Source organism: Patagioenas fasciata, chromosome 10, assembly GCF_037038585.1.
Source record: "Patagioenas fasciata isolate bPatFas1 chromosome 10, bPatFas1.hap1, whole genome shotgun sequence".
Lineage (NCBI taxonomy): Eukaryota > Metazoa > Chordata > Aves > Columbiformes > Columbidae > Patagioenas > Patagioenas fasciata.
Window position 1 is genome coordinate 13,534,723 of NC_092529.1, and position 22,306 is coordinate 13,557,028.

Genomic DNA, 22,306 nt, shown 5'->3' on the forward strand with positions numbered 1-22,306 from the left:
CTGTGGAGCTCGCAGAGGACAGCCAGCTGTGAAAAACGCAGTTACCAGCAGCAAACGCCCAGTGCTGCACTGGCAGAAGCAGACAGCATCGCACAGCTGTTCAGCCTTCCAATAAATTTGCTATAGATGGACTTGAGTAGCATTATTTGAAGAGCTTAGCAAAGATAAATGCTAAAAACCCAGACCTGCCTTAAATATAGGAAACACCACCCTGTAGTTGAATAGAGCAAGTCACTCTGCTAAACTGTGCTGCACTCCCAGGCAAGTAGAGTAAAACACCCGTGTCCACATCTGTTTTCTGAGTATGAAGGCTTTATGCCTTTCTTTCTATTCCTAGGCTTGGCTTGAGTCTTTCACCTCACTTACTGAGGCCCTCTCCCTGTCTCTAATTTAAACAGTCACCATTCTTTTGGCAGGAGACCAGAGATGCTCTCGCTGAAGCCTGCCAAATGATGCTCCTCAATCCATCCAAGTTCACTCCGTCGCCGTAACCACTCCCCTTCTCAGGAACTGAGCACGGAAGACAACAAATCAGGAAGCTAATTAAAATTTGGACAAGTCCTCCATAATGCAGCCTTAAGCACTGAAAATCACACTCTGGTTGTCATTTTAAAAAGCAGATTATGTTGACAAGGTTCATACACTCTGTAAACACAAGCACTGCCATATATTGCCCCCACTAACATTGTCTGCAGCAGGATACCACTGCGCTACGGCAGAGAATAAAATATTTCAAGCACTTCTAAAAAACACAATATTCCAATTTGACAGCACTGAAGAGTTAAGCTATGCCAGCACTGCTGCTGAAACACAATCTATAGCTTTAGAGATCAAAAATGAAAGTGGAAAATAGTCCCTAAACTAGTAAAGCAGTCTGTTCCAGGAACAGCCCAAGAGCTCTGTTTTACCAAATAAGGCAAGTGAGAGCTGGAAGCCAAAGCAGCAAAGCCACGCGCTATTAAAAAAGCCAGACAGCTGGATAATAGAAATGTGAATAAGCCAGCTTCTCTAGACCGGATTGCAAATGGGAAGAACAAATGTTCAGCGACCATGAGCGGAAGCAGAGCCTGCCAGCTGAGGCCTGAAGGCATTTATCCCAGCCGGCAGCAGCACATTCTTACTGGAGGTTGTGGGTTTGTTTTTTTTAATACAATGCAATGCAATGCTGTCGTTTTAAACAGGCAATGGAATCACCATAGATTATGTCTGGAAAGAGATGCTGATGGGGCACTTAACATCACCTGAAGTTCTTGGAACCTGAGTGCAGGGAGCACACAAAGCCAAAAATCCAAATACTAAAGATGGTCTGTGTATCCCAGACGGACATGTACGCCCTGCTGTGCAAAGCTGACGATAGGCTGCTAGATGAGGACAGGCACAACAGTGGAGTTGCCCAAGAGAATACTGTTCATTTTTCAACTTCAAAAGAAACAGAGTTGGGTTTTTTCTTTTTTTTTTTTTTAAACACACAGATGTCATTCCGTTTATTTTAGCCTGCTCTACTACTTCATTATCTTCCAGAAATAAAAGAAGTAGATGCTGTCATCCATCTCAAAGGGATGTTGCATACAGGGTCCAAGTGTAAGCCTTTTGCAGAAATAAACACTCTGTGTTAACTTGGTGCCTATTTTCCAATGGACAGAGCAGTTTCTAGGACTCCTCAGTTTATCACAACTGATTACGTCCCTGGAGAATGAATTCTAAGCGCTTGCAACAGGAAGACCAAAACTTCATACAATAAATCAAGGAGTTACAACACACCAGTAAAAGGAAACCATCAGTTTCATTTTTTTAACTTCTGGTCCAACTATCAAGCAGGTGCTGCAATTTCCCATGACAACGCCTGTCTTATTTCCCTGAAATCCATGAGAGAAGGGCAATCAAGGAAAAAACAAAACAAAACCAAAACCTACACGGATAGCACAGTAAGAACACACAAGTGATGGAGCTCAGGGATTCTCACCCCTCTGTCACAAGAGCTGCACCCTCACCACAGGAGCCCCTGCCCCATGCTCCCCAGTGCTCCACTTGTGCAGTATTTGCCTTTCTCATTCACACCTCCTCTCTGCAGCACCCACACCAGCTGCTGCCAAAGCCGAGCAAGCAGCATCCACCTGTGTGTTCAACCCTGAATGCTGCTTGCTTCCTAAGCCAATTTACCTTCAATAACACAAGATTTACCAGTCATTGAGTTGCAAAGCCTATTAATTGTTGCCTTCTCAGTACGAGTGAATCAACAGATCCATTCATTTCAGTCCCCTCTCCTGCCAGCTGCAAAAAGATGAGCAAATCTGTACATTAGTGTGACATGGGACAGTCACAGCTGGGAGGCCTTCACAGCAACGCATCATCAACTGCAAAACAGGTGGAGAAAGAAGCCATGATTAAACCTTTACCTACCGCACTGTTTGTGCTGGAACTAACATGAAGCCCTGGGACCGCAACAACAACGCATCGAGGCATTTGCATGGCCCAGGGAAGCCTCGCAAAGGACTGTGCTCCCGTCTCACCTCAAGGCATGACCACCACAACATACATCACTGCCTGTATTTGCTTCCGAAAAGTCTAGAGAAAATAAATGTATTAAAACTGCTTAGTGCTACATCATTTTTAAACTTCATTTTCCATAAAGAACAATAATTAGGTATTTTCAATGTTTTAAGCCATCTTTCTAGCTGCTTTATTGACATAATGATAACATATCAATCAGTGTGGAAGAAAGCTGGATTCGAAAGTGATGGATGGGCTGGGGAGAGCAATTAAATAACACCAGCTGCATCACTGGATGAACACATCCTGCACTCAGATCTGCACAGAGCCAGCACAGATAGCTGTCTCGGATCAGGAATACCACCATTCTCAGTAGTGTCAAAGCAGCAACAACCTTCGCGGTTCAGAAAAATGCACTGAAGTTCTCTGTTAGCACTGCCTGCTCCTGTTTCTTCTCCTCCTTCGTTTCAATCACCTTTTTTTTTTTTAACTATTATTTGTATCATAACTGCATTAAAACAATTTTCTGGTCGTGTCAGGTAGTCCAGCCTCTACTTCCAGATTTACGTCAGGTTTATGCCCCAATTTTCAGGATTTTAGGCTTCAGATTAATTTTTCCATTCTAGACAAGACCTCACCATTCAGAAACAGCAGAAGCAACGAAAGAAACCTGGATTATATCCACCAGATTTAATAATATCAGTTTGTAAGTGTTGATCTGCAGAGTGGACAGTGCAGGCAGATGAAATCCTTTGGTGAGGAGATGCCGGGACAGCCCGAAATGGCACCACATAGTTAAGGCAACCCCAAACAGGTACCAAGTCACCTTCAGCGGCAGGACCGAACACTGCTGGTTTCACAGACGTGATGGAGTGTTTTAAAAATTACTGCAGCCCTCACCTGCTCCCGCTGTAAATCTAATAGGAGTTCACAGGAACTACATCAACAGTGACATCTGAATGGTGTCGCTTCACTCGTTATGGTGCCGGTTGCTGTTTTCAACCTCTAAAAAATGGTCCCTGTCACAGAGAGCTACAAGAGCCCTCAGTGCACCATCCCCTGCCAGCCCTCCCAGCGAGGAGGTCTGAAACAATGTTTCCTAGATTTATGACTTCAGAGGAAAATTGCGGCAGTCAGAGGCAGCACTTGACTGCGTTACTCCTCTGCAGACCCCAGGGATAATTTTTACCCACAACAATTTTAACACACGCTTTTGGAAAAACAAGTACATCAGCCTCTTGAACCAACAAGTGACTCTCATACAATAAACTAGACACGAGTTATGAAAGATGGATTGCAAGTACTACTGATACTGGAGATACTAAAAAAATAATTGCTGCCTGAGAGTTCAGAAATACAGATTATTTCAGCAAATCGTAAATGAAATCCAGACACTGATGCTATCCAAAGGCTTAATCATAGCAAGTGCCAACTGTACGGATTAAATATCTGGACGTTATTCAAAGATAACGGACATAAGCAGAACAAAAACTCCCCTGAAAACACCTGAAGATATGTACCTTATGTGAAACAAAAAACTAAGTGACAAAGATGTGAAAAGTCAATTATCTGTAATTTCCTGAGCTTTTAGTTCTTGACGAGCACTTGGGACTTTCCTCATTGACTTTCAATTTTACTATGTCACACTCAGCATTGGAAAGGAAGTGACTAGAAGCATTGGTTTAAATTTACTTGTCTGCCAGGTCTCTGGATGTTTAAAAGGTGAACAAGATACTGAGCATGCTTTATCTGCCTTTCGAAAATATTCAAAAAGCCTCCATTCAAATACACAAATAGCACATGAGGTATTTTCAGGCACAAATCCATTCTTTTCTTCCTAAAGATCAGAGCACTACCAATACCATACATTAAGTTAAATTAAGAACTTTTTTTAATGAAGAAGGATTATGAGACTTAAGCAAAAGATATTGGTTTGGTACAAACTCACACACAGTGAATTATATTCCCGTGATCATCTACTGTCATAGAAACAGAGGACTATTAAAGACCTTAAGTGGTCATTACTGCCTTCATCCTCCTGCAGTTTGGCAGCACAGGAATGCTTCTTCCACTGTGCAGTTTTCCCTGGCTGGTCATTCAAAAAGCTTTGAGGGCTTTTGCAAGGTGAAGCCATTTAAAGTACTGTTTAAAACATTACAAAGACTCAAACAGACGAGCTGCTCAAGGAAAGCATTGGAGAATCATGTATGCTGTATAGCAGCAACCTTCTGAGCCAAAATGCTACTATGACATTGTGAGAATAATCACATTTTTTAAAAGGAAATACTGAAGCTGGTAGGTCACAGCACACAACCTGCCAGAGTAAGGGTATAACAGAGTTTTATATTCCATCCCCAAAGTAGCACTATTACAAACATTGCCAAATATTGTAATTTTCATGTACATTATCTCCACTTCTTTACAATAACATGTCTTGAAAATTGTCATCAGAGAGCCCACACTCTGAGACAACCCACGTTTGGGGACACAAATGACCGCTAAAATAAGAAAGCTTTCAGCCCTCACTTGAGAGCTGCTTGTGGAATACTAATTAACTTCATAATCCCCAACCTTATTCCAGAGAACAAGCTTTTCTTGTCAAACACCCCTGCATGGTACTTTTACTAATAAATACATCTAAATAACTGCTGAGTAGAAGCCTTAAGCCATATGCTTGTTATGTATACAAATCAACTGGGTTTTTCTACTAAAACCACTTAAACTGAGACTACTGATATACTCACTGTGATATAGAAGGATGGACCCTTCAGCTTAGCAACAGAACACCCTTTTGCTCTATTTTAATGAAATCTGATGAAGAAACAATCCCTGCAGTCTCCATATTGCAAGGTCTATTAGATTTAGGATTAATTATTTCAGAAATCATTGGAAAATGGTAACAAAAATGGGTCAAAATGATTGCAACACTGTCAGAGATGCCAGGAGTGTAGATAGAACATCACATCACACGATCGTCCTTGATCTCTTGGTATCCAGGATTTCCACTTCCTAATGCATGGGAGTAGCTGAGAAGCACTTACTTGAACAGACCTGTCCTCACTCATCCCCACGACTGACCACTGCGTTCCAGTTACTGAAAGATAAGATGGACAGGAGCAAGTAGACTCCAATAATGGAACCTCGTGCAATTCCATCGTGACACGCAGTCCTGCACTGATAATTTGCTGTTCTGTGGGGATATGACCAAGAGGAAAAGGTTTCCAAAGCTGCTGTAAATCTTAGCCTCAAACAGCACAGAGCTACCCAAAGCAAACTGTGGACATCTGACCTCATGAGAAGAGACAAACAAATGTTAATACACACAAAAAACCATCCGGTCAGGTCACAAGCATATTCCACATAAAGGAGTGTAAAATATCAGCAAACTCATTGTGCTGGCTAGAATAAAACTGAAAAACACTCTTCTTAAAAAAATAATACAGTTGTACTGCATATCCTTGAAGGGCCACATCATTAAAAAGCAATACTTGTTTAAACAATGCATAAAGGCACGTAAGATTGCCAAGGCACTCTTGGCTAAAGCAAAGGCCTGTGAAGTCCACCATGCATGTTAGTCCAGTAACCTCTTCCCTCCCACGCAGGGCAGAAAAAGCTGATTTCCTCTCTTTAGAAAACCTACCCTTCCCTACATGCTTTCAAAGCTCTTCCCTAAGGAACACACAACACTCGACAGCATGCAGCTCCCAGGATCCCTTGCAGGAGCAGATTTCACGCATTATCCTCCCCCAGCCTTCCTCCCAGTGTGGCCCTAAAGCAGCTGGTTCAGCCCACTCCCACCCCACGCTCTCCTCCATGGCAACACTTCTGTGTACCAACAGGGAAATACACAGAAAAATGAATAAGAGATTATTTGTGTGTCCTCAGATCTAGCACCCGCATGACACTTGTAATCAAGAACCATTGCAAAGCAAGATGTCCACTTCAGAATTTCAGTCAGTTGCAGAAATTTTGTTGGAGAGGTTGGACTAACTTCATATGAGTCTAACAAGTCCAACCTGACAGCTGGTTGTGCCACAGACTTGTAAGCACAGAGAACCCACACAGGATGCTGCCTGACAAAGCTCAATCTCAGACTATTAAGTAAGTCATCTGTAGGTAGCTATCTCGTATGGAAGGGTTATTCCATTAAACACCTTACTTTTCTTAATCACCACAAAGATCTGGTTGCTATAATCTACTCCTCCTACCACGCTCAGGCTTCTGTCCACTAAATGAGAAGACATATTGCAGCCCTACCACATCAAAAGATAGATCCACACAGTTTCTTCCTGTGAAAATCTAGTAGTTTTATTCATATTTATATAGGTTTCAATCAAAAATTGCTTTTGATGTGTTCACAAACACCTCACCAGCCAACCAACTGATTCTGCAAAAGCTCTGCTCAGAACCAACTCTCTCCAAAGCCACCATACCACTCCAAAGAAAGAGCCTGAGGACGTAAGACACAGCACAAAGCAGGTCCTGTCCCCAAGAGCATTTAGCACTGTACAACGGAACACAGAAGAATTTCTCTGAGGTCACAACAAGAAACACAAGATATTCGTACTGATGCATGCGAGGATGTCCATGGACTATTGTGAAGGCACCATTGGACCATCACATAGATCTGATGAGGCCAAAGCACCGCAGGAGGAAATGTTCATTTCTTCAAGTTAACTGATTCAATCAAAAAAAATATCCAGGGAACATTTTCAGTCCTTCCAAAGAGATCAGGATAAGCCAGCATTATACTGCAATAAACATTAGACAGCACTGCTTCTGGAACAGTCACTTTCAAATGTGGCAAAAAATATCTAGGTAAACTTACCTTCACAAAATAATAAATATTTATAAACAGATGTTCTCCTTTCTACCTACCAGTATCAGGGTACAATGGTTTTGCAATTCTTTAAAAACCTGAAGTATGTTTAAAGTTAGCATAGTGCAAAATATACTTCCAACGAAAATACTACCAATAAAAATCATCTTTGGAGGTGGGAGAAAATGTTAAGGCTTCCAACACAAGTCACACACTAACTCAAGAGATATTCAAAGTAGCTGAGTCACTGTGGTTTTCTCAAATGAGCCTTTAACTACAATGTGAAGAAAGGAACATTAAGTGACAGGCACTTCAAAAATCTCTGAAGGATAAAAGTTTTTCTCTTAAAGTTACTGAGTTAAGTCTAAGGCTGCAACTCATTTTCCTAACACTTCTTTGAGCACTTTCATGTCAAGTTCCCAACATAATGTTTAACTTTAATCCCGTATGAGCCATAATTTAAACCCTGCACGAATATCACATTGCTTTTCAGAGCAGTTAACTGTTTGGGGTCTCTGACCACACTGTCTCAAAGGTGCTTTGTGAACTGGGAACAGGACTCTCAACACTTCTGTATGCAGAGTGAGTACAACAGCCTGTGGTGATGGGCTTCTGTGAATAATCTGAGATTTTAGTAAAACCCCAAGGTCTTTTTTTTTTTTGTCCCTCTCCAAACTCTACACTTAGCACCCCCCTTCCCCACTACCTCCAGTTGTGGTTTTACAGCTACGGTAGCTGCAGGGCCAGCAAAGCAATGACCAGGCTCACTATACTTGGAAAAACAGCACAGACAAACAAATCCAGTAGTTTCTGCACAGCAAAGGTACAACAAAGAGAAGAGAAAACGTAAACGTTGCAAGTAGCTAAAGGTACAGCAAGACGGCATTAATACTGCATGAGAAGCAGACAGCTCCAGTCCATCCCTTCCCAGTTATCAGACAGCCGCATCTGAGGCTGGAACAAACCTCAGCAAGGGTGAAAAGAGCCTCAATACAGCACAAACATAAGCAAGCTATCAGTTCTGAAAGCTTTAACACGGAAAGCTGAAAGAGAAATTTCTGCATACAGAAATTCCCTCCCCCTGGAAAGTATCTGAGAAAAGAACCACTTTTTCTGATTCCCACCCCCCCCCCAAGTACTTCTACAGTTTTCTCCACAGTTTTGGGCTGTATTTCTTTCTCCTTTAGCATTTCAGAAAATTAAAAACTTCAATGTTTTCATATTCTTTTCAATAAAGGATTCTTGGAGAAGTCACCAGAGTAAAATATTTTCTCCAGTTGTATTCTGAACATTCATTCATTCTCACCAATGTAAAGAATACAAATCCCATACGAACTCTGCATCTTCTCACAAGCCTGCAAAGGGCTTTCCTCTCCCTCGTGTTGTTCCCTCTCCCTTCTGCTTCCCATTTCATGGATGCTGGCTTGGGGTACAGAGGCAGGAAAAGTGAACTGCAGAGCCTCTCTGGAAACACAGACTGAAATGGGTTTACTCTCAATACAGCTGCAGGGTTTTCCCTCAATCACACATTTCATAGAGGCAAAGCACTAGTTACATTTGCTCCCTTTATGGCTTTCTCTGCTACTCATATGCCTTCCAGGTCCTGAAAATGACTGTTTAACATTGAGGATTGTGAAGACTGAAAAACTATGGTGGTGGCTTCGGACCTTTCAAGGTAACTTTAGCTAAATACTAAAAGTGATAAATATGAGAATACTTTCTCAACTTCTTTCATCAGATAAAAATTCTAAATTAGATGTCAACCCTAATATTAAGATGAAGAGCAGCTGACAAGAAATTTTACTGGATTTGCAGAACATAGTTACAATATAAAATAATCTATATAGACTGCACTCCCTTCTCTTGCAATTTTTATTTGTATATATATATATACACGCATATACACACACATGCACACAAGCCTATAAAGAGACTGTAAGAGAAATAAGCTGTTAAACTCCAAAGTTTAAGTGTTCTCTGCAGACAAATTCTGATCCTAATGCAGAATTATCATCTGCCAAGTTTCCCAAATCTTAAAAAAAAAAAAAAAAATTAAGCACATGACTGATAACATATGGGGGAAAAAGTATCTGGAATTAAATCTTGGGGATCGTATTTGAAGGATCTTCTCATTGTCGTTCTCCATGACTGAGGCCATCTGCCTGACAAGGAGTGGGAGGATATAAATTCTTAGCTTAGTTTAAAACTTGTCAATGATAACCAAGAATTATCTGCAAAATTTATATTGCCTTCAGACTTCACCTTCCAGTCCGTAAGACTTGAGCTCACAGGGTGCTGCCAATCCTGTTTAGAGAGTATGTACTTTGCAGCAGGGAAAGATAATTCCTCAGCGTATCGCTCGGTGCTGAGCACACGCAGGACGCGCAGTCACCATCCACCACCAAATGCTCCCACAGCAACTGCCAAAGATACAGTTTCTGTTTCCCAGGAAAATGTGGTAGTTGAGTTATTCTTATAGTACAGCACCTCAAGTTCTTATCAGCTTTCGTTGCAACCACATGAGTATGGGATGCATTATTTGCTTTTTAATCAATAGAGAAAATGCACTTTTGAAGGACAGAACTAAACACATCAACACAACCCCCAGAAGAGCTGAATGTATGTGTATACTCCAAAAAGAATCTTTGCTTAACATTGATGTTAAAACACGAGTGAGAACTCAAAGGCACCTCGATACTTTTAACAAGATGTAGTTAACTTCATAAAAACACTGTAGTTGAGAATCTCTGCCTGTGCCAAAGCCATTTGCAACCAAGTAATATCACAAATCCACTACTTGGTTCTTCAGCCTTCCTTTGAAGTCTTTGGTGCCAATTCACTGAAGCATCTAGGCTGGACTAATGGAGCATTTGACAGATGGGTACTGTAACTTCTACTTTTGGGAGGTGATTTCAAAAACACTGCAGTAAATATCCAGCTCAGTCCTCTCTCAGGCCACATTCAGTATCCCGGCACCACCAGGTTCGCACAATTTGACTTCAGAGGTTTGTAGAGAGGGGACTAAACTTTTCCTCTTTCCACAGGGGTACCACTTACATTCTAATAATACTGATATTTATTCTTGTTTCTTCAAAAACAAAACGCAGCTTTACAGCATAAGGAGCAGTCAGAGACTGGAATCCTGAACACAAACCAACCCTTTTGTCCTGATCCATCCCGGCAGCCTGAACCGCTGCCTCTTGGGGCTGTTGGAAGTTCAGTGGTGCTGGCAAGAGATCAGGCACAGCTCTGAAGGGGGGAAAGGATTTTTGTAGATACAGCTCAGATTTTTCCCTTTTCAGGATGGCTGCTCCCTCATCTGGCTTTCTCACTTCCTCATGCCTACAAGTACTGAGTTTAGTTTTTCCTTGTATAATTTTTAACCTCGACAAATAAAAGGGCTGACATTCACTAAATACAAGGTCTAAGTGCTACCAGATTGCTTTTCCATAGCAAAGCTTTCTGTATCCTTAATAAAATCTGGCTCAGAGATAATTTGTTCTAGTTAAAGCAGCAGATGATCCTGGAGCAGCATTTTCTAGCAATGTCACGATTTTTCTGCTGTCAGTAAAGCTTGGAGGTGATTTCTTATTCTGAAAATTTGAGTGCTACAGAAAAACTTCAACCAAAATACATGCAGTTATGTTTTCATTGAACTTCTGTGTATTATATAAACAAAACAGATAATAATTGCCAACAGTGAGAACTCAGCACTGATTATTTTCACAAATTAGGTACGAAGGAAGTGTCAGTCCTAACACATAAGTAACTCTCTTACTTGACTGAATAATAAGTTGTTCATTATAATAAAGTTCTGGAGAAACACTGCATTTAGTGTCAGTCAATCTGTAATGGCTATTCTAGTGTTTGAAACATTCACATGAGACGTGTCAACCTGAATGCTTTGACTTTCTCTGTAAGATAACTGTATTTAATTAGTGCTACCGAGCTCAGATTCCTCAGCATCTCTGTCAGGCTGCATCCAGAGCAGCTGAAGGCAGAGGAACTGATGGCTCCGGTACCATCACCAGCTGGCACAAAGCCTCTGCCTGAGCTGCCACAAAATTATGCCAAACACCCCTGCATTTTGTCCTTTGCTATGACTACAAAGTCAGAAGTTTAAAAGGCAAGCGCACTGCATAAGCAACAGCCTCCTACATAGGCCATTAAAAAAAAGAGGCAAATAAAAAAATCAGCATAGGTATGTTTACAAACGATACTTTTTCTAGGTGAGAAATACAAGGCTTCTTTATACTGGTTGCATTTGTTAGGTGCCACTAAATGCTAATCTGGGATTTTTGCAACACCCTACCCCAGTTGGTCAGTTGTCAAGTAAAGAAACAATCCCCTATTTTCCAGTTCATTCTAAGGAACCAGTATGTGCTTTTCAAGACTGACCTCAAAGCAGCAAATTCCTTTCTGGATTGCAAAAAATGCAGCACAGTTTTCAGAACCAAGAATCTTCACTAGCAGCTCACTTGTTTCCTAGGATTTGGATCATAAACTTTTAAGTTATGCAGGAAAGACTGGAGATTTTTATGTGGACATGTACTAAATCACAAGGAGCTTGACAGATTGCATTGGCACCTTGATCCCCACCCAGCAATGTAAGGAACTCAGCCGGAGGTGCTATTAATGCATCACTAACTGAAGAAGAGAAATAACACTCAGGTGTTGACACATTAAGTACTATACTTCATCTTGAAAGATGAATCCAAATTCTGCAACAGAAAGAACAGGGTATTTAATCTCCAGCAGCAATGTGGGAACAGAGGAAGGTGCGAGTGTCACTGGCAAGGTCTGGCTTTCATAATAGCACTTTTTAATGGCTGGCTATGCTGGCAGCATCACCATTTTTCTTCTGACTGCTCTCTAACAGAAGTACTCACAGCATTACTTCCCTGACCTTACAGCTGAGGAGATACCACTGCTTCAGTCAGGACCCATGTTCAGTGAAGACAGGCTACCCAGAAAATGAGAAGTGAAATTATTTAACTTCTGGGTTGAGGTTGGGTTCCTCTTCAACTAACGATTTCCATCTGGCACTTGGACACAGTACCTGTAAGACCTCCTTGGTACAGGTAGTTAGCATATTTATCTGCTGTCGTCTTCAGGAAATAACCTAAATTGAAAATGATTTGGAAATGTAAGTACTTTCAAAATATAAAGCCTTACTTTTTAGGTAAAGTAAAATAATTGAAGCTTTTAGTATAGCTTACTGCTATTGCAAGCAGCACAGAACTTCACTCTGTCCTACAAGCAACAGTGAGACACTACAGAACAGACCCTGAAGAATTTGACACAGTCAAGACAAGGGGTGTCACACTTCACTGATCTGCTCCCTCTGAAAAATGAAACATCTTATGATGACACCAAGTCAAGGGGAAAGAGGAAAAAAAACTTGGTCACAAAAACATGTTAAGCAGAAAAACTTGAAAATAAATTCATACCTTGGCCAAAGTAAAAGCTAAGTATGGTTTCCTAAAGTTTACTGGGGAAGGCAGCTGGGTTTACAAAGCAGAAAAATGGAAACCCTGAAGCATAAACATGCTAATCCAAATCTGAATTACGAGATCCAAGAATATGGATCACATCTTCCCGTGACTGTGTGCTGTATGAGGAATCATAAACTGCGTGTCACAGATGCAAAAACCAAGGGAGCCAAGAGCATCTGCTTGACAGCTCAGCTATGCAAGTGTCAGCGCATTCAAGGTGAAAAACGTTTTCCTAAATCAAACTCCACTGCATTTGTCACCAAGCATTTGTGCTTTTACACATCCAGGACAGTTCAAAGCTGAGTCTCAGGAAATACATTCAGCGAATTAAAATTGCTTCTGACTAATCACATGCACTTTCAACCTTAACAGCAAAGCACTATCAGAAGAAGTGACGACTGATTAGTAAGTTGCTCTAACAGAAATAACAAAAGCTACCACCAAATGGGTAAGCATCATCCAGATGCTTGAGATGCTCCTTGTCTAAATCATCTTCCCATGTATTTGGTATCTCCCAAGCACCAAGGGAACACTGCTCATCACTGCGTGATACAGCAGGTAAGCTGGGATGGAGCGCTGGGTGATAAAGGCTGTCATCTCGGTGCTGCCAACAAGACGCCAGCAAAGCTGTGTTTCACGAGCACAGTCCTGTAGGTCAAGCTTGCTGAGAGGGCAGTTCAGCCTCCTCAGCTGCAAACTACCATTCAAGAGCTACAGTGAGGAAAATACAGCATGTTGGTGGCTCCTGAAAGCTACATGGGCAATACAGTTCAGCCAGGCAGAAACTCTGAGCAGGTTGAATAAGAACTTAAATTTCAAACAGAAGTGAGCAACAGACAGCTCAACTAGCTTCCCAGCCCAAATTTGCATATTACATATTTTTCTTACATTAATACCCAAATAAGCAACTTGCACATAAGAAAACTTGGTAACTCATCACAGATCCTGTATTGCCAAGAAACAATCTTTGACTCTAGGTTACCGCAGTTTGATAAGATCTCATCCAAAGCTAAGGTCAGGGGTAATAAATGCACTCTCACAGGTGTACTGGACTGATGGCAATATTTTACATACCAGATCTTACCAACAGCCTCTCTCTGACTCCCTTAAGTTTCTCTAACATTTTCGACAACTGGTGAAAAGCTGAAGCTGTTTAGTACCCAGTACCTGGGAGATTGCTTCCCTCATACACAGTTCTTTTTCCCCACAAACTTCATGACTTCATCCATCTGCTTCAGTACTTCCATCCCTCTCTATGAGTAAGATTCCTTGATCTGCAGTAACAGAAAGCACAACACTGGCTCTTAAGTTTATTTGAAGGTACTCTGGAAGCACTTCATACTGATGAAACTCACCAGCATGTTAATCTTCCCAGCTCACAGAATGGACTCTGAGAGCTTTAAAGGAACAGAGCAAAGGAGATTCAGTGCACAGAAGAACACAACCGTTGAACTACCCTAAATATTAAGCAAGCCACAAATTTTAATAACTTCACTATAATAACAGAGATGCACCAATGTCACCCTACCCCCACAATTCATCAAGGCATTTCACTCCCTTGGGCTCTTGTGACTAAGTATAATATTTCATTAAATATCCTGTTCATACTGGCTTATGTACTAGGGAACACACTAATTTTAGAAAACTGATTAGCTAGTTCTTTCTAACTGAATGTTATTGTAGCTAAGGTCAGATTTTGCACTGAAACTATGGCAACAAAGCCACAGTATTCTTTTGTCTACAAGGTTGGGGCTAGGTTTATTAACAGTACTGTTCTACTTAATAGCTAAGCACTGCTTTTTGGCAATCCCTCCCCCGAACCTACCTGAAAGACCCTGAACTTTCCACAAGGGAAAAAGCTGAGACCTGGGAGAGCTGTTGAGAGAAGAAGAAACATCCACACCAGCACATAGCTTATTTCTTCATTTTTAGGACATGGTCACTACACCAGCGCATTACCCACCGTCCTGCACAGTGTGTCCCATCAGCACAGAATTACTACCCCGATTTTTAGATGGGAAAACAAGGTGCACAGATCATAAAACTTCACACTAGGAGTCCAACTAAATCCCTCATCATTCTTTTGCAGCATTTTTCATGCAGCATTCCAGTTATGCATATTAATGGCCACTTTCTGTTTCAAATGGGCTTTGCTCTGCCTTCATGTAGATGCAAAACATCAAAGATGAAAGCACTTTAAATCCAGAAGCTGGCAAACAGCTGTTTGACCACAGCATTCTGAGTTCAGATCAGCATGGAAACGCAGCCCAGCCTGTGCAAACCTTCCCTGTTACGGTCTTGGTACCACATCACTAGGACACAGGAAGAAAAAAAACAAACCAAACCAAACCAAAAAAAAAAAAAACCCAACCAACCAACACCCACCAAAACCACAACATGATAAACCACCTCAATTAAATGGATAATTATTTACCCAATCATTTATTCGCTGTTTCAACAAAGCACATTGGCATCAAGGAGTCAGAAAGTCTTCAGAATGTCCTGGTGCTCCAACACACAAAGCTACCAACTGGACTACAAACTTGTCTGGTATAACTGGCCAGTAAGGAACCATGCTGCAATAAACATGGCAAATTAAATAAAACCAGTTTTCTGATTCACTCTCCATGACAATACTCACCATCCTGTGTTTAAAAAAAAAAAAAAAAAGGACAAAAAAAAAAAGGCTTCCCTTTGGTTCCTGCATCCAATCACTATTGGATTTCAAAGCAAAACAAGCTATTTTTGAACACTTAAATAAATTACAGAACACAGCAGGTACACAGAGTATAAGGCCTATTCTCTAACTGTGCTTATAACAGGAGAGCTCCAGTTCCTCCTCTGCTTGCTAATACAGGAAACCACGTAAGCAGTCATTGATGAGCCTGGCACTGCCACAAAGCCTGTGGCTAAAAATGTCTGGAGAGGAGTGGTGCTGATGTCCCTCTGAAGTCACCAGGGCCAGCAGAGAAGGCAGGGTCCACGCCCACCATCTCACCTGCAGAGAGCTGTGTTCATTCAGGTGGTGCATCAGCTCCTGATCAGCACACTCCCTGTCTCACAGGGTCTTCTAAGCTTCAGCAGATACAAAGCACATTTACCTGTATGAAAATTCAATGCTTCTGACTTTTCAGTTTTTCGGAATACCTAAATGCCACAGTGACAATCGCCTGTAACATCTGCTTGTACGTAGGATGCAGTGGGCTAAAGGTTCAAGTTTTAGAGACAGTGCTCAGGATTTCTTCATCATATAAAGGGCATCACATTCAAATGCATACTAGCAGTTGGCAGTTCTCTAGTACAGTTCTATAAATATTGAGAATAATACCAAAGGATTCCGCATCAAGGCAGCAAAAATCTATTTTGGATATTATAACCATATCCTAATTCAGCAAGACTGAAATATTTTTCCTACACAAAATGACCAATGCTTCAATTTCAAATAAATAAATTACAGGTGCAGGATTAGACTGTATTTTTCTCATTTTTCTCTTCCATCATGCCAACCCTAAAGTTTCTTTTGATTTTCCACGAAACCATAATCTTAGTACCCTTTTTGAAAAGGAGCTAAGAAACAAATTTTGTCTTTTAATTGCATTTGGTTCTCAGGAAAAAAACAGAAGTTAATTAAGTAGGTGTTTACTATTGCTGCCCCACTTTCTACTTTCAGTATTTAGCACATGCATTTTAGTCTGTCTTGGACATCTCAAAACCAAAAAGGAGTCACAATGCTATTGCAGGCAACTTACTTCTCTTCAAGATCACTATGCTAAGGTTTGAATTTAGCACTCAATCACTCTCAGAAGTTCTGCCTCCTGCATGAAAAACAAATCCTACTATTAAATCTGCTAATACATAATACAATACAGAGTGAAAAAAGCCATATTTAGATATTAGTTTAAATATTCCTTAAAGGAATCTAGGCACCTTAGTAATATACCCAAACATTTCACCAGTATTGGAAACCTCAAGTCTGAAGAGAAAAAGGAGCCTGAGGTTGGCCATGCAGCCCAGGTCTATCACCCCTCTGCTTCTCTCCATCATTCCAGGAATAAGCCCTCAACGCTCTGCAAAACACCCACTCCAACTCATATAATATATGCAGAAAGTCATACAGTTCAGACCATTTCACATCAAAGTTTAAAAAGCAATCTGAGCTGACAGAATTGCTTTCACAAGAGTACATTTGGAAAAGTATGCATGGAGAGCATATGGAGGGCAATAAGATTTTGAAGCTTCACGCTTATCTGAAGCTGAACACATGATATCTACTAAAGGCTTATACTGAAAAAAATTCTTCTTGATGAGTACAAGGAATGGTACTGAACCACCTTATTACCAACAATGCACATTTCTATATACTGCTAATATTCTTCCCAAACTAACAGGCAGATGTAGCTGGGTATTTGTTTTAATTTGTTTTTTAATATTCTGGAGTGCTTGGGAAAACCATGTATGTGACCTCCAACTGAAAATTCCCGTATTCTCAGTTCTAATGCCAAACTATAAACAAGCTTGCATTGGCTAAATAAGGCTAAATAATCCTGTATATATGAAACATAACCCCACAGCCTCTATCAGTACAGCATAAATTATATGGTTTCCTTCATATTAAACAAAGCAGTAGTGCAGAGGCTTCGGATCACTGATGACAAAGCCATGAGGAACAAAACATAACTAAAGCATTTCTGTTACGGGGAAGTGTATTGACTTTCATCAACACTGAGCACAGTGTGATTTTAAGAGAAATCCATTCAAAGAATTGGCATGCGTAGACATACACATTTTTAATACATAGATATTTCTATATTACAGGTTCTTTGTAGTGCCCACATCATTTCTTCTCCTGAAGCTGAGCTTGCAGTTCAAAGGCTGAAACCCTTGGTGCCAGACCCTAACTCTTCATCAGACTTCATGAAAGCAACATTCAGAAACAGCACACAGTATGGATCAGGATCCAAAGAACAAACAGAATTTGAACTACTCATCTTCTGCTTCACCATGGGGGTATTTTAAGTCTAAGATACGGGTTCATTCCTTGAACATCTTGCCAAAAAAAGAGTGTTGCCCAGCAACTAAGAAAACAATGTTCTGGAAGGAGGTGGCTGCAGGACAAATTAACCCAGTAACTGCCCTTTTTCCCCTGTGTTTCACGCAGCTACTGCAAAGCCTCTGGATCCCTGGCAGACAGATCCTCATCCCAAATAAAGAGCCGTCAGGAATTTCCTGAGAAGGCTGTCAGACAGACTGCTTTGCTGTAGTAGCAGTGTCTTGCATGAAGCAAACACATTTAGCTCAGCACAGAGCTACGTTCCAACACAAAACAAACACAAAGCCCCTGCAAAGGCACACAGGAACTAGCAGAGCACAGAAGCAGCAGGTAAAGCACAAAATTATCAGCCCTGGGCTCTGCTTCTGCTTCACCCCTACCGCTGGACCTTTAATTTGCAAACTAGCTATCCGTCTATGTGCATTTAAGTATGAATGATTCCTGAAGAATCATTCCTGGTGCCCTCAGCCTGGCTAGAGGGTCAGCTGTAGTTCATACTTTCCACATAAAACATGCATCTTAAAAAGATGTTCATTTATAGTCACTATTCAGATGCAGAAGCCTACTCAAAGATGGTAATTAGAGCAGCGATTCCCACTTTATAAAAATACCTAAAACGGTTGGTTTTTTTTTTTTTTTCCCCTCCAAAGCAGTACAGATAACCAGGGAACTGTCGCAAACTTTCTTTTTTTGGAGACTTGTACAACTAGAATTTTTTCCAGGAATCTCATGTGTACACACTATATTCGGACCAGTTAAGTAAAATACTCTTCTGCAAGAATTTTCATAGTAACATTTTTAAAAGGGAACACTCTAACGGATGTACTCTTAAGTTTCAACATTTTGTAAGGCAGTTTTAGACGAGTTTTGAATTAGTTTGAGGTTAAAACACGAGGGGCAAGAGAAACCTCACACCCAAACCATCTTATTTAAAGTGGATTCAGAAAGCCCGAATTAAAAAAAAAAAACAACACAAACCCACTGAAATCTCAAAGACCACAATTACCATCCAACCTCAGCCACTAACTTCAGTTGTTATCTACTTCTGATTTGTATAGGGAAAAGCAAAAAGAAAAAAAGTCAGCCTTCACATCTTCAAGTGATCAAACTAATGTTTTTAAGGACACAGAGGCACAGCAGCATTTACTGTGAAGTAACACCTGGTAAACACTCATTGCAACTTGAAGGTGCTGGACTAATACCTTTCTTTAGAGTTTTTTCCAACTCCAGGACTTCAGATTTTTCCATCTAATATACTCTCTGAATTTTATTTTATTTTTTTCAATGTCTCATTTATACTTTTACACCTCCCTCTCAGCCTACCTGAACTCCACCTCACTCTCAGCCTCCTCTTCCATTTCATCCCTTTCAGGGCTCCACCACCACCAGATCAATCCATCAGCCTACTGTTTGCACAACTTTCGTCAAAGCCAGCCCTCGTGTCCTCAAGATACCTCTGCACGTCCTCTTCTGAGCAGACCAAGGCTCTATCACTCCCATCTCCAACTCCAGTCATGCTGCTGCAAATCACTGTGTTCAACCCAGTTCTTTGGAACACACACCAAGCTCCCCTCACTGAATTTTCCTTGGGACAACTTGAAGCCAACATTTTAAAAAGGAGTGACTTACTAGCATACAAAAGCCAGTTCCGTTTCAGCTAGGAAGTGCTAGCTGCATTCCTCAGGCGGGGACTATTCTCACACCACAAGCAGGTTATCAGTGTTCAGTGACAACATATACTCACGACTAAGTGTTACTGTCAACATTTCCTACAAGAGAGGCTCCCTGCAGGAAAGACTGTGCACACACACTGGTGCTTTGTGCACAGCACCTCTGCTGTGTTTCAAGGATCTAAAGTACAGAGGAAAGAAAACCCACCATCCTGTAGACCAGGGCCTTGCTGCTGCCAAGAGATAGAACTGATTAAGTGTAGCCTAGGCAACAAGACTTTTTAAAACCTGAAACTGCCACTGCTAAGAAAAAAGCAGGATGCATTAATACTGCTACTCAATACATATACTTTAGCTTCACACAATTTTCTTAGAGTCACGTATGCAAATCCAAGGCAGTAAATTTTGTTTCTAGATATCTCTCACCATTTCAAGCACGGAAACTATATTTACAACTGCTTTACATCTGCCCACAGAAGACAGATCTGCTCAGAGAAGCTTGGAATTTCATTTCTTAAAAATACTACCCAAAGCAAGATCGTCAAGACTGACCACAAACTCACACATGCAGTGTTCCTCCCAGGAGGTGACTTCAGATTTGACAGACCTGCGTCTGGACACCTTAAGGCACAGCTCATTCCAAAGAGGATTTGCACATAGATATAAAACAGGTCATAGTATAGAGGTGTTCTTCCAGTACTGTGTAAAGCTATAATGTAATTCACTTACATTTGATTAATTTTGGTCCTACTCTAATGGGATTTTCAAAAGTGACTTCTCAGTTACCAGCGCCAGTGTTTTGCTCCCATTTGAATTCAAACCAAGATGGTGCTGCTTCTCAGGCCTCAAACTGCAGCGATCCTATCGGCTGAGATGACTAGTACGGACTTATGAAATTACCAAACAAACGTGGGCACCATGTACAAAGTTCACTGGATACCAGAACATTTCTACATCAGTTCCCACCCCAGGCTGCTACTCTACAAAAGGTATGTCCATGCTACTGATCTGCCACACCTTTGACACCGCTCAAGACTAAATCTCAAGTATGGAAAAATTAAATATTGAGACTATTGAATTACATTCACCAGATGCCTATGGTTGCTTCATATCCCAGAGGTAAATGTTCTTGTTTGGATAAACGCACCTTAGGGAAGACCTTGTGTTCCATTTCCAAGAGAGGTATTTTTTGAAAGATGCCATAAAAACACCAAGTAAGATTGCAGAGACACAGCTGTAGCTCCCGACCTTGCCAGAGACATCCCATGCAACATCCCAGACAAGCCTCTCAGTGCCTTTGCTCCAAAATAAAACAAAAGGGTAGTTCCCATTTCTGCTGAAGACGGTGCGATAAACTTCATTATTACTTCTTCTGACCCTATTTAATGTGGAAAGCATTTTATCTTAGACTACACTTATAAAGCATGCATATAAATAACAGAAATGCCTGCTAACATTTTATGACTTCTGTTGCCATTTACCACTAAACATAAACTTCCCCGTAAAAGCTTTAGTGAAGTAACTACAAAGGTTGGAAAAGGTTCACACCATTCTTTCTCCATGTATAAATTATAAGTAATATGAGAACATTTACAATGTCTAACCACAATGTTTTATGTCAGACAAATGTCTCTCTGTACTTACAGTTCCTAAACTGTGCTAGAAAGAATTGCCATTTTCTCATTCTTTTGTCTCTCTCTCCTCTCCCCTCCCCTCCTTCTACACCCAGCAGTCTCAGTCAAATCTGGCTTTATTCCTTCACGTGATTTTAACATCAAGAAATGCCTAGAGTCAGGGCTCTGGTTCACATAACACCATTGTTCCTTTTCTGGAGAGCTTGACATTGAATGGTAAAACTTCCCCAGGTTGCCTCTTCAAGTATTTGAATCATCAGTTATTTATTTTTCCAATAAACAGGGCAAAAAAACCAACAAGAGCTCACAGGCTTGGGCAATATTCTAAAAAAGAGAGATTCAGTATGTGAGGCATCTTCATGTCACGGGGAAAACAAACAAACAAAACCCCAAACAGCAGCGAAGAAAACCAGCAGTGCAGAAGGCACATGATTTTCAAGGGCAATCACCTGCAGTTCCATTCAAATCTGAATACAAGTACAGCAATTCTGAGCTCTTGATAAAGCCAAAGCATAATCCAGGAAATAAGATTCATTCAACAAAGAAACAAGACAAACAGTTGCTGCTACATCTGAGAACAGCAATAAAAGGTGTATCAAATATTTCGAATATTTGCCTGAGCTATCCTTTGGGTAAAACATGTAACCAAAGAGTAGAAATAAAAATTCAAGAAGGGTCCTCCAAACCAAATCCCAGTTAGTGCTTCTCTTCCTGTTTGAGATTTTATCTTAATCAGTCCTAGCCAAACTGTGCAAAGAAGGAGACATTAATTTCTTATCACCAAGCCTAAGTTTCCTGGCAGAATGAAAGCAGAGTCAAATATAGTTAATATCGAATGAGGTCAAACAACAATAGTTGTTACAAACACTTGCTCCTTTTCATTTTCCTCTTCTCTGAGATTATAGGTTTGATACTAAATTGCAAGTATGACAGCATGGAACAAAGGAAATGAAACTTACAGAGACCCTATAAGCTTGAATAGATCTGAAAGCCAACCTCGGTTGGCAACCCCTCACAAAGAATTTTTTCCTCACTTCACACAGACAGGAACACTTACTTATTTCTTTTTTTCTCATGAGTTAGCCTTCATGGAAGATGACACTAAAATATTCTATAGAAGGCATGGAGACCAAAACCAGTCACACGTG

General features: G+C 40.8%; 1 protein-coding gene across 10 annotated transcripts in view; it reads right to left on the minus strand.

Annotated features, from left to right (window-relative positions):
• Positions 1–22,306, minus strand: part of ITPR1 (inositol 1,4,5-trisphosphate receptor type 1) — a 174,680-nt gene that overhangs the window by 134,978 nt on the left and 17,396 nt on the right. The gene's annotated exons all lie outside the window — the stretch shown is intronic.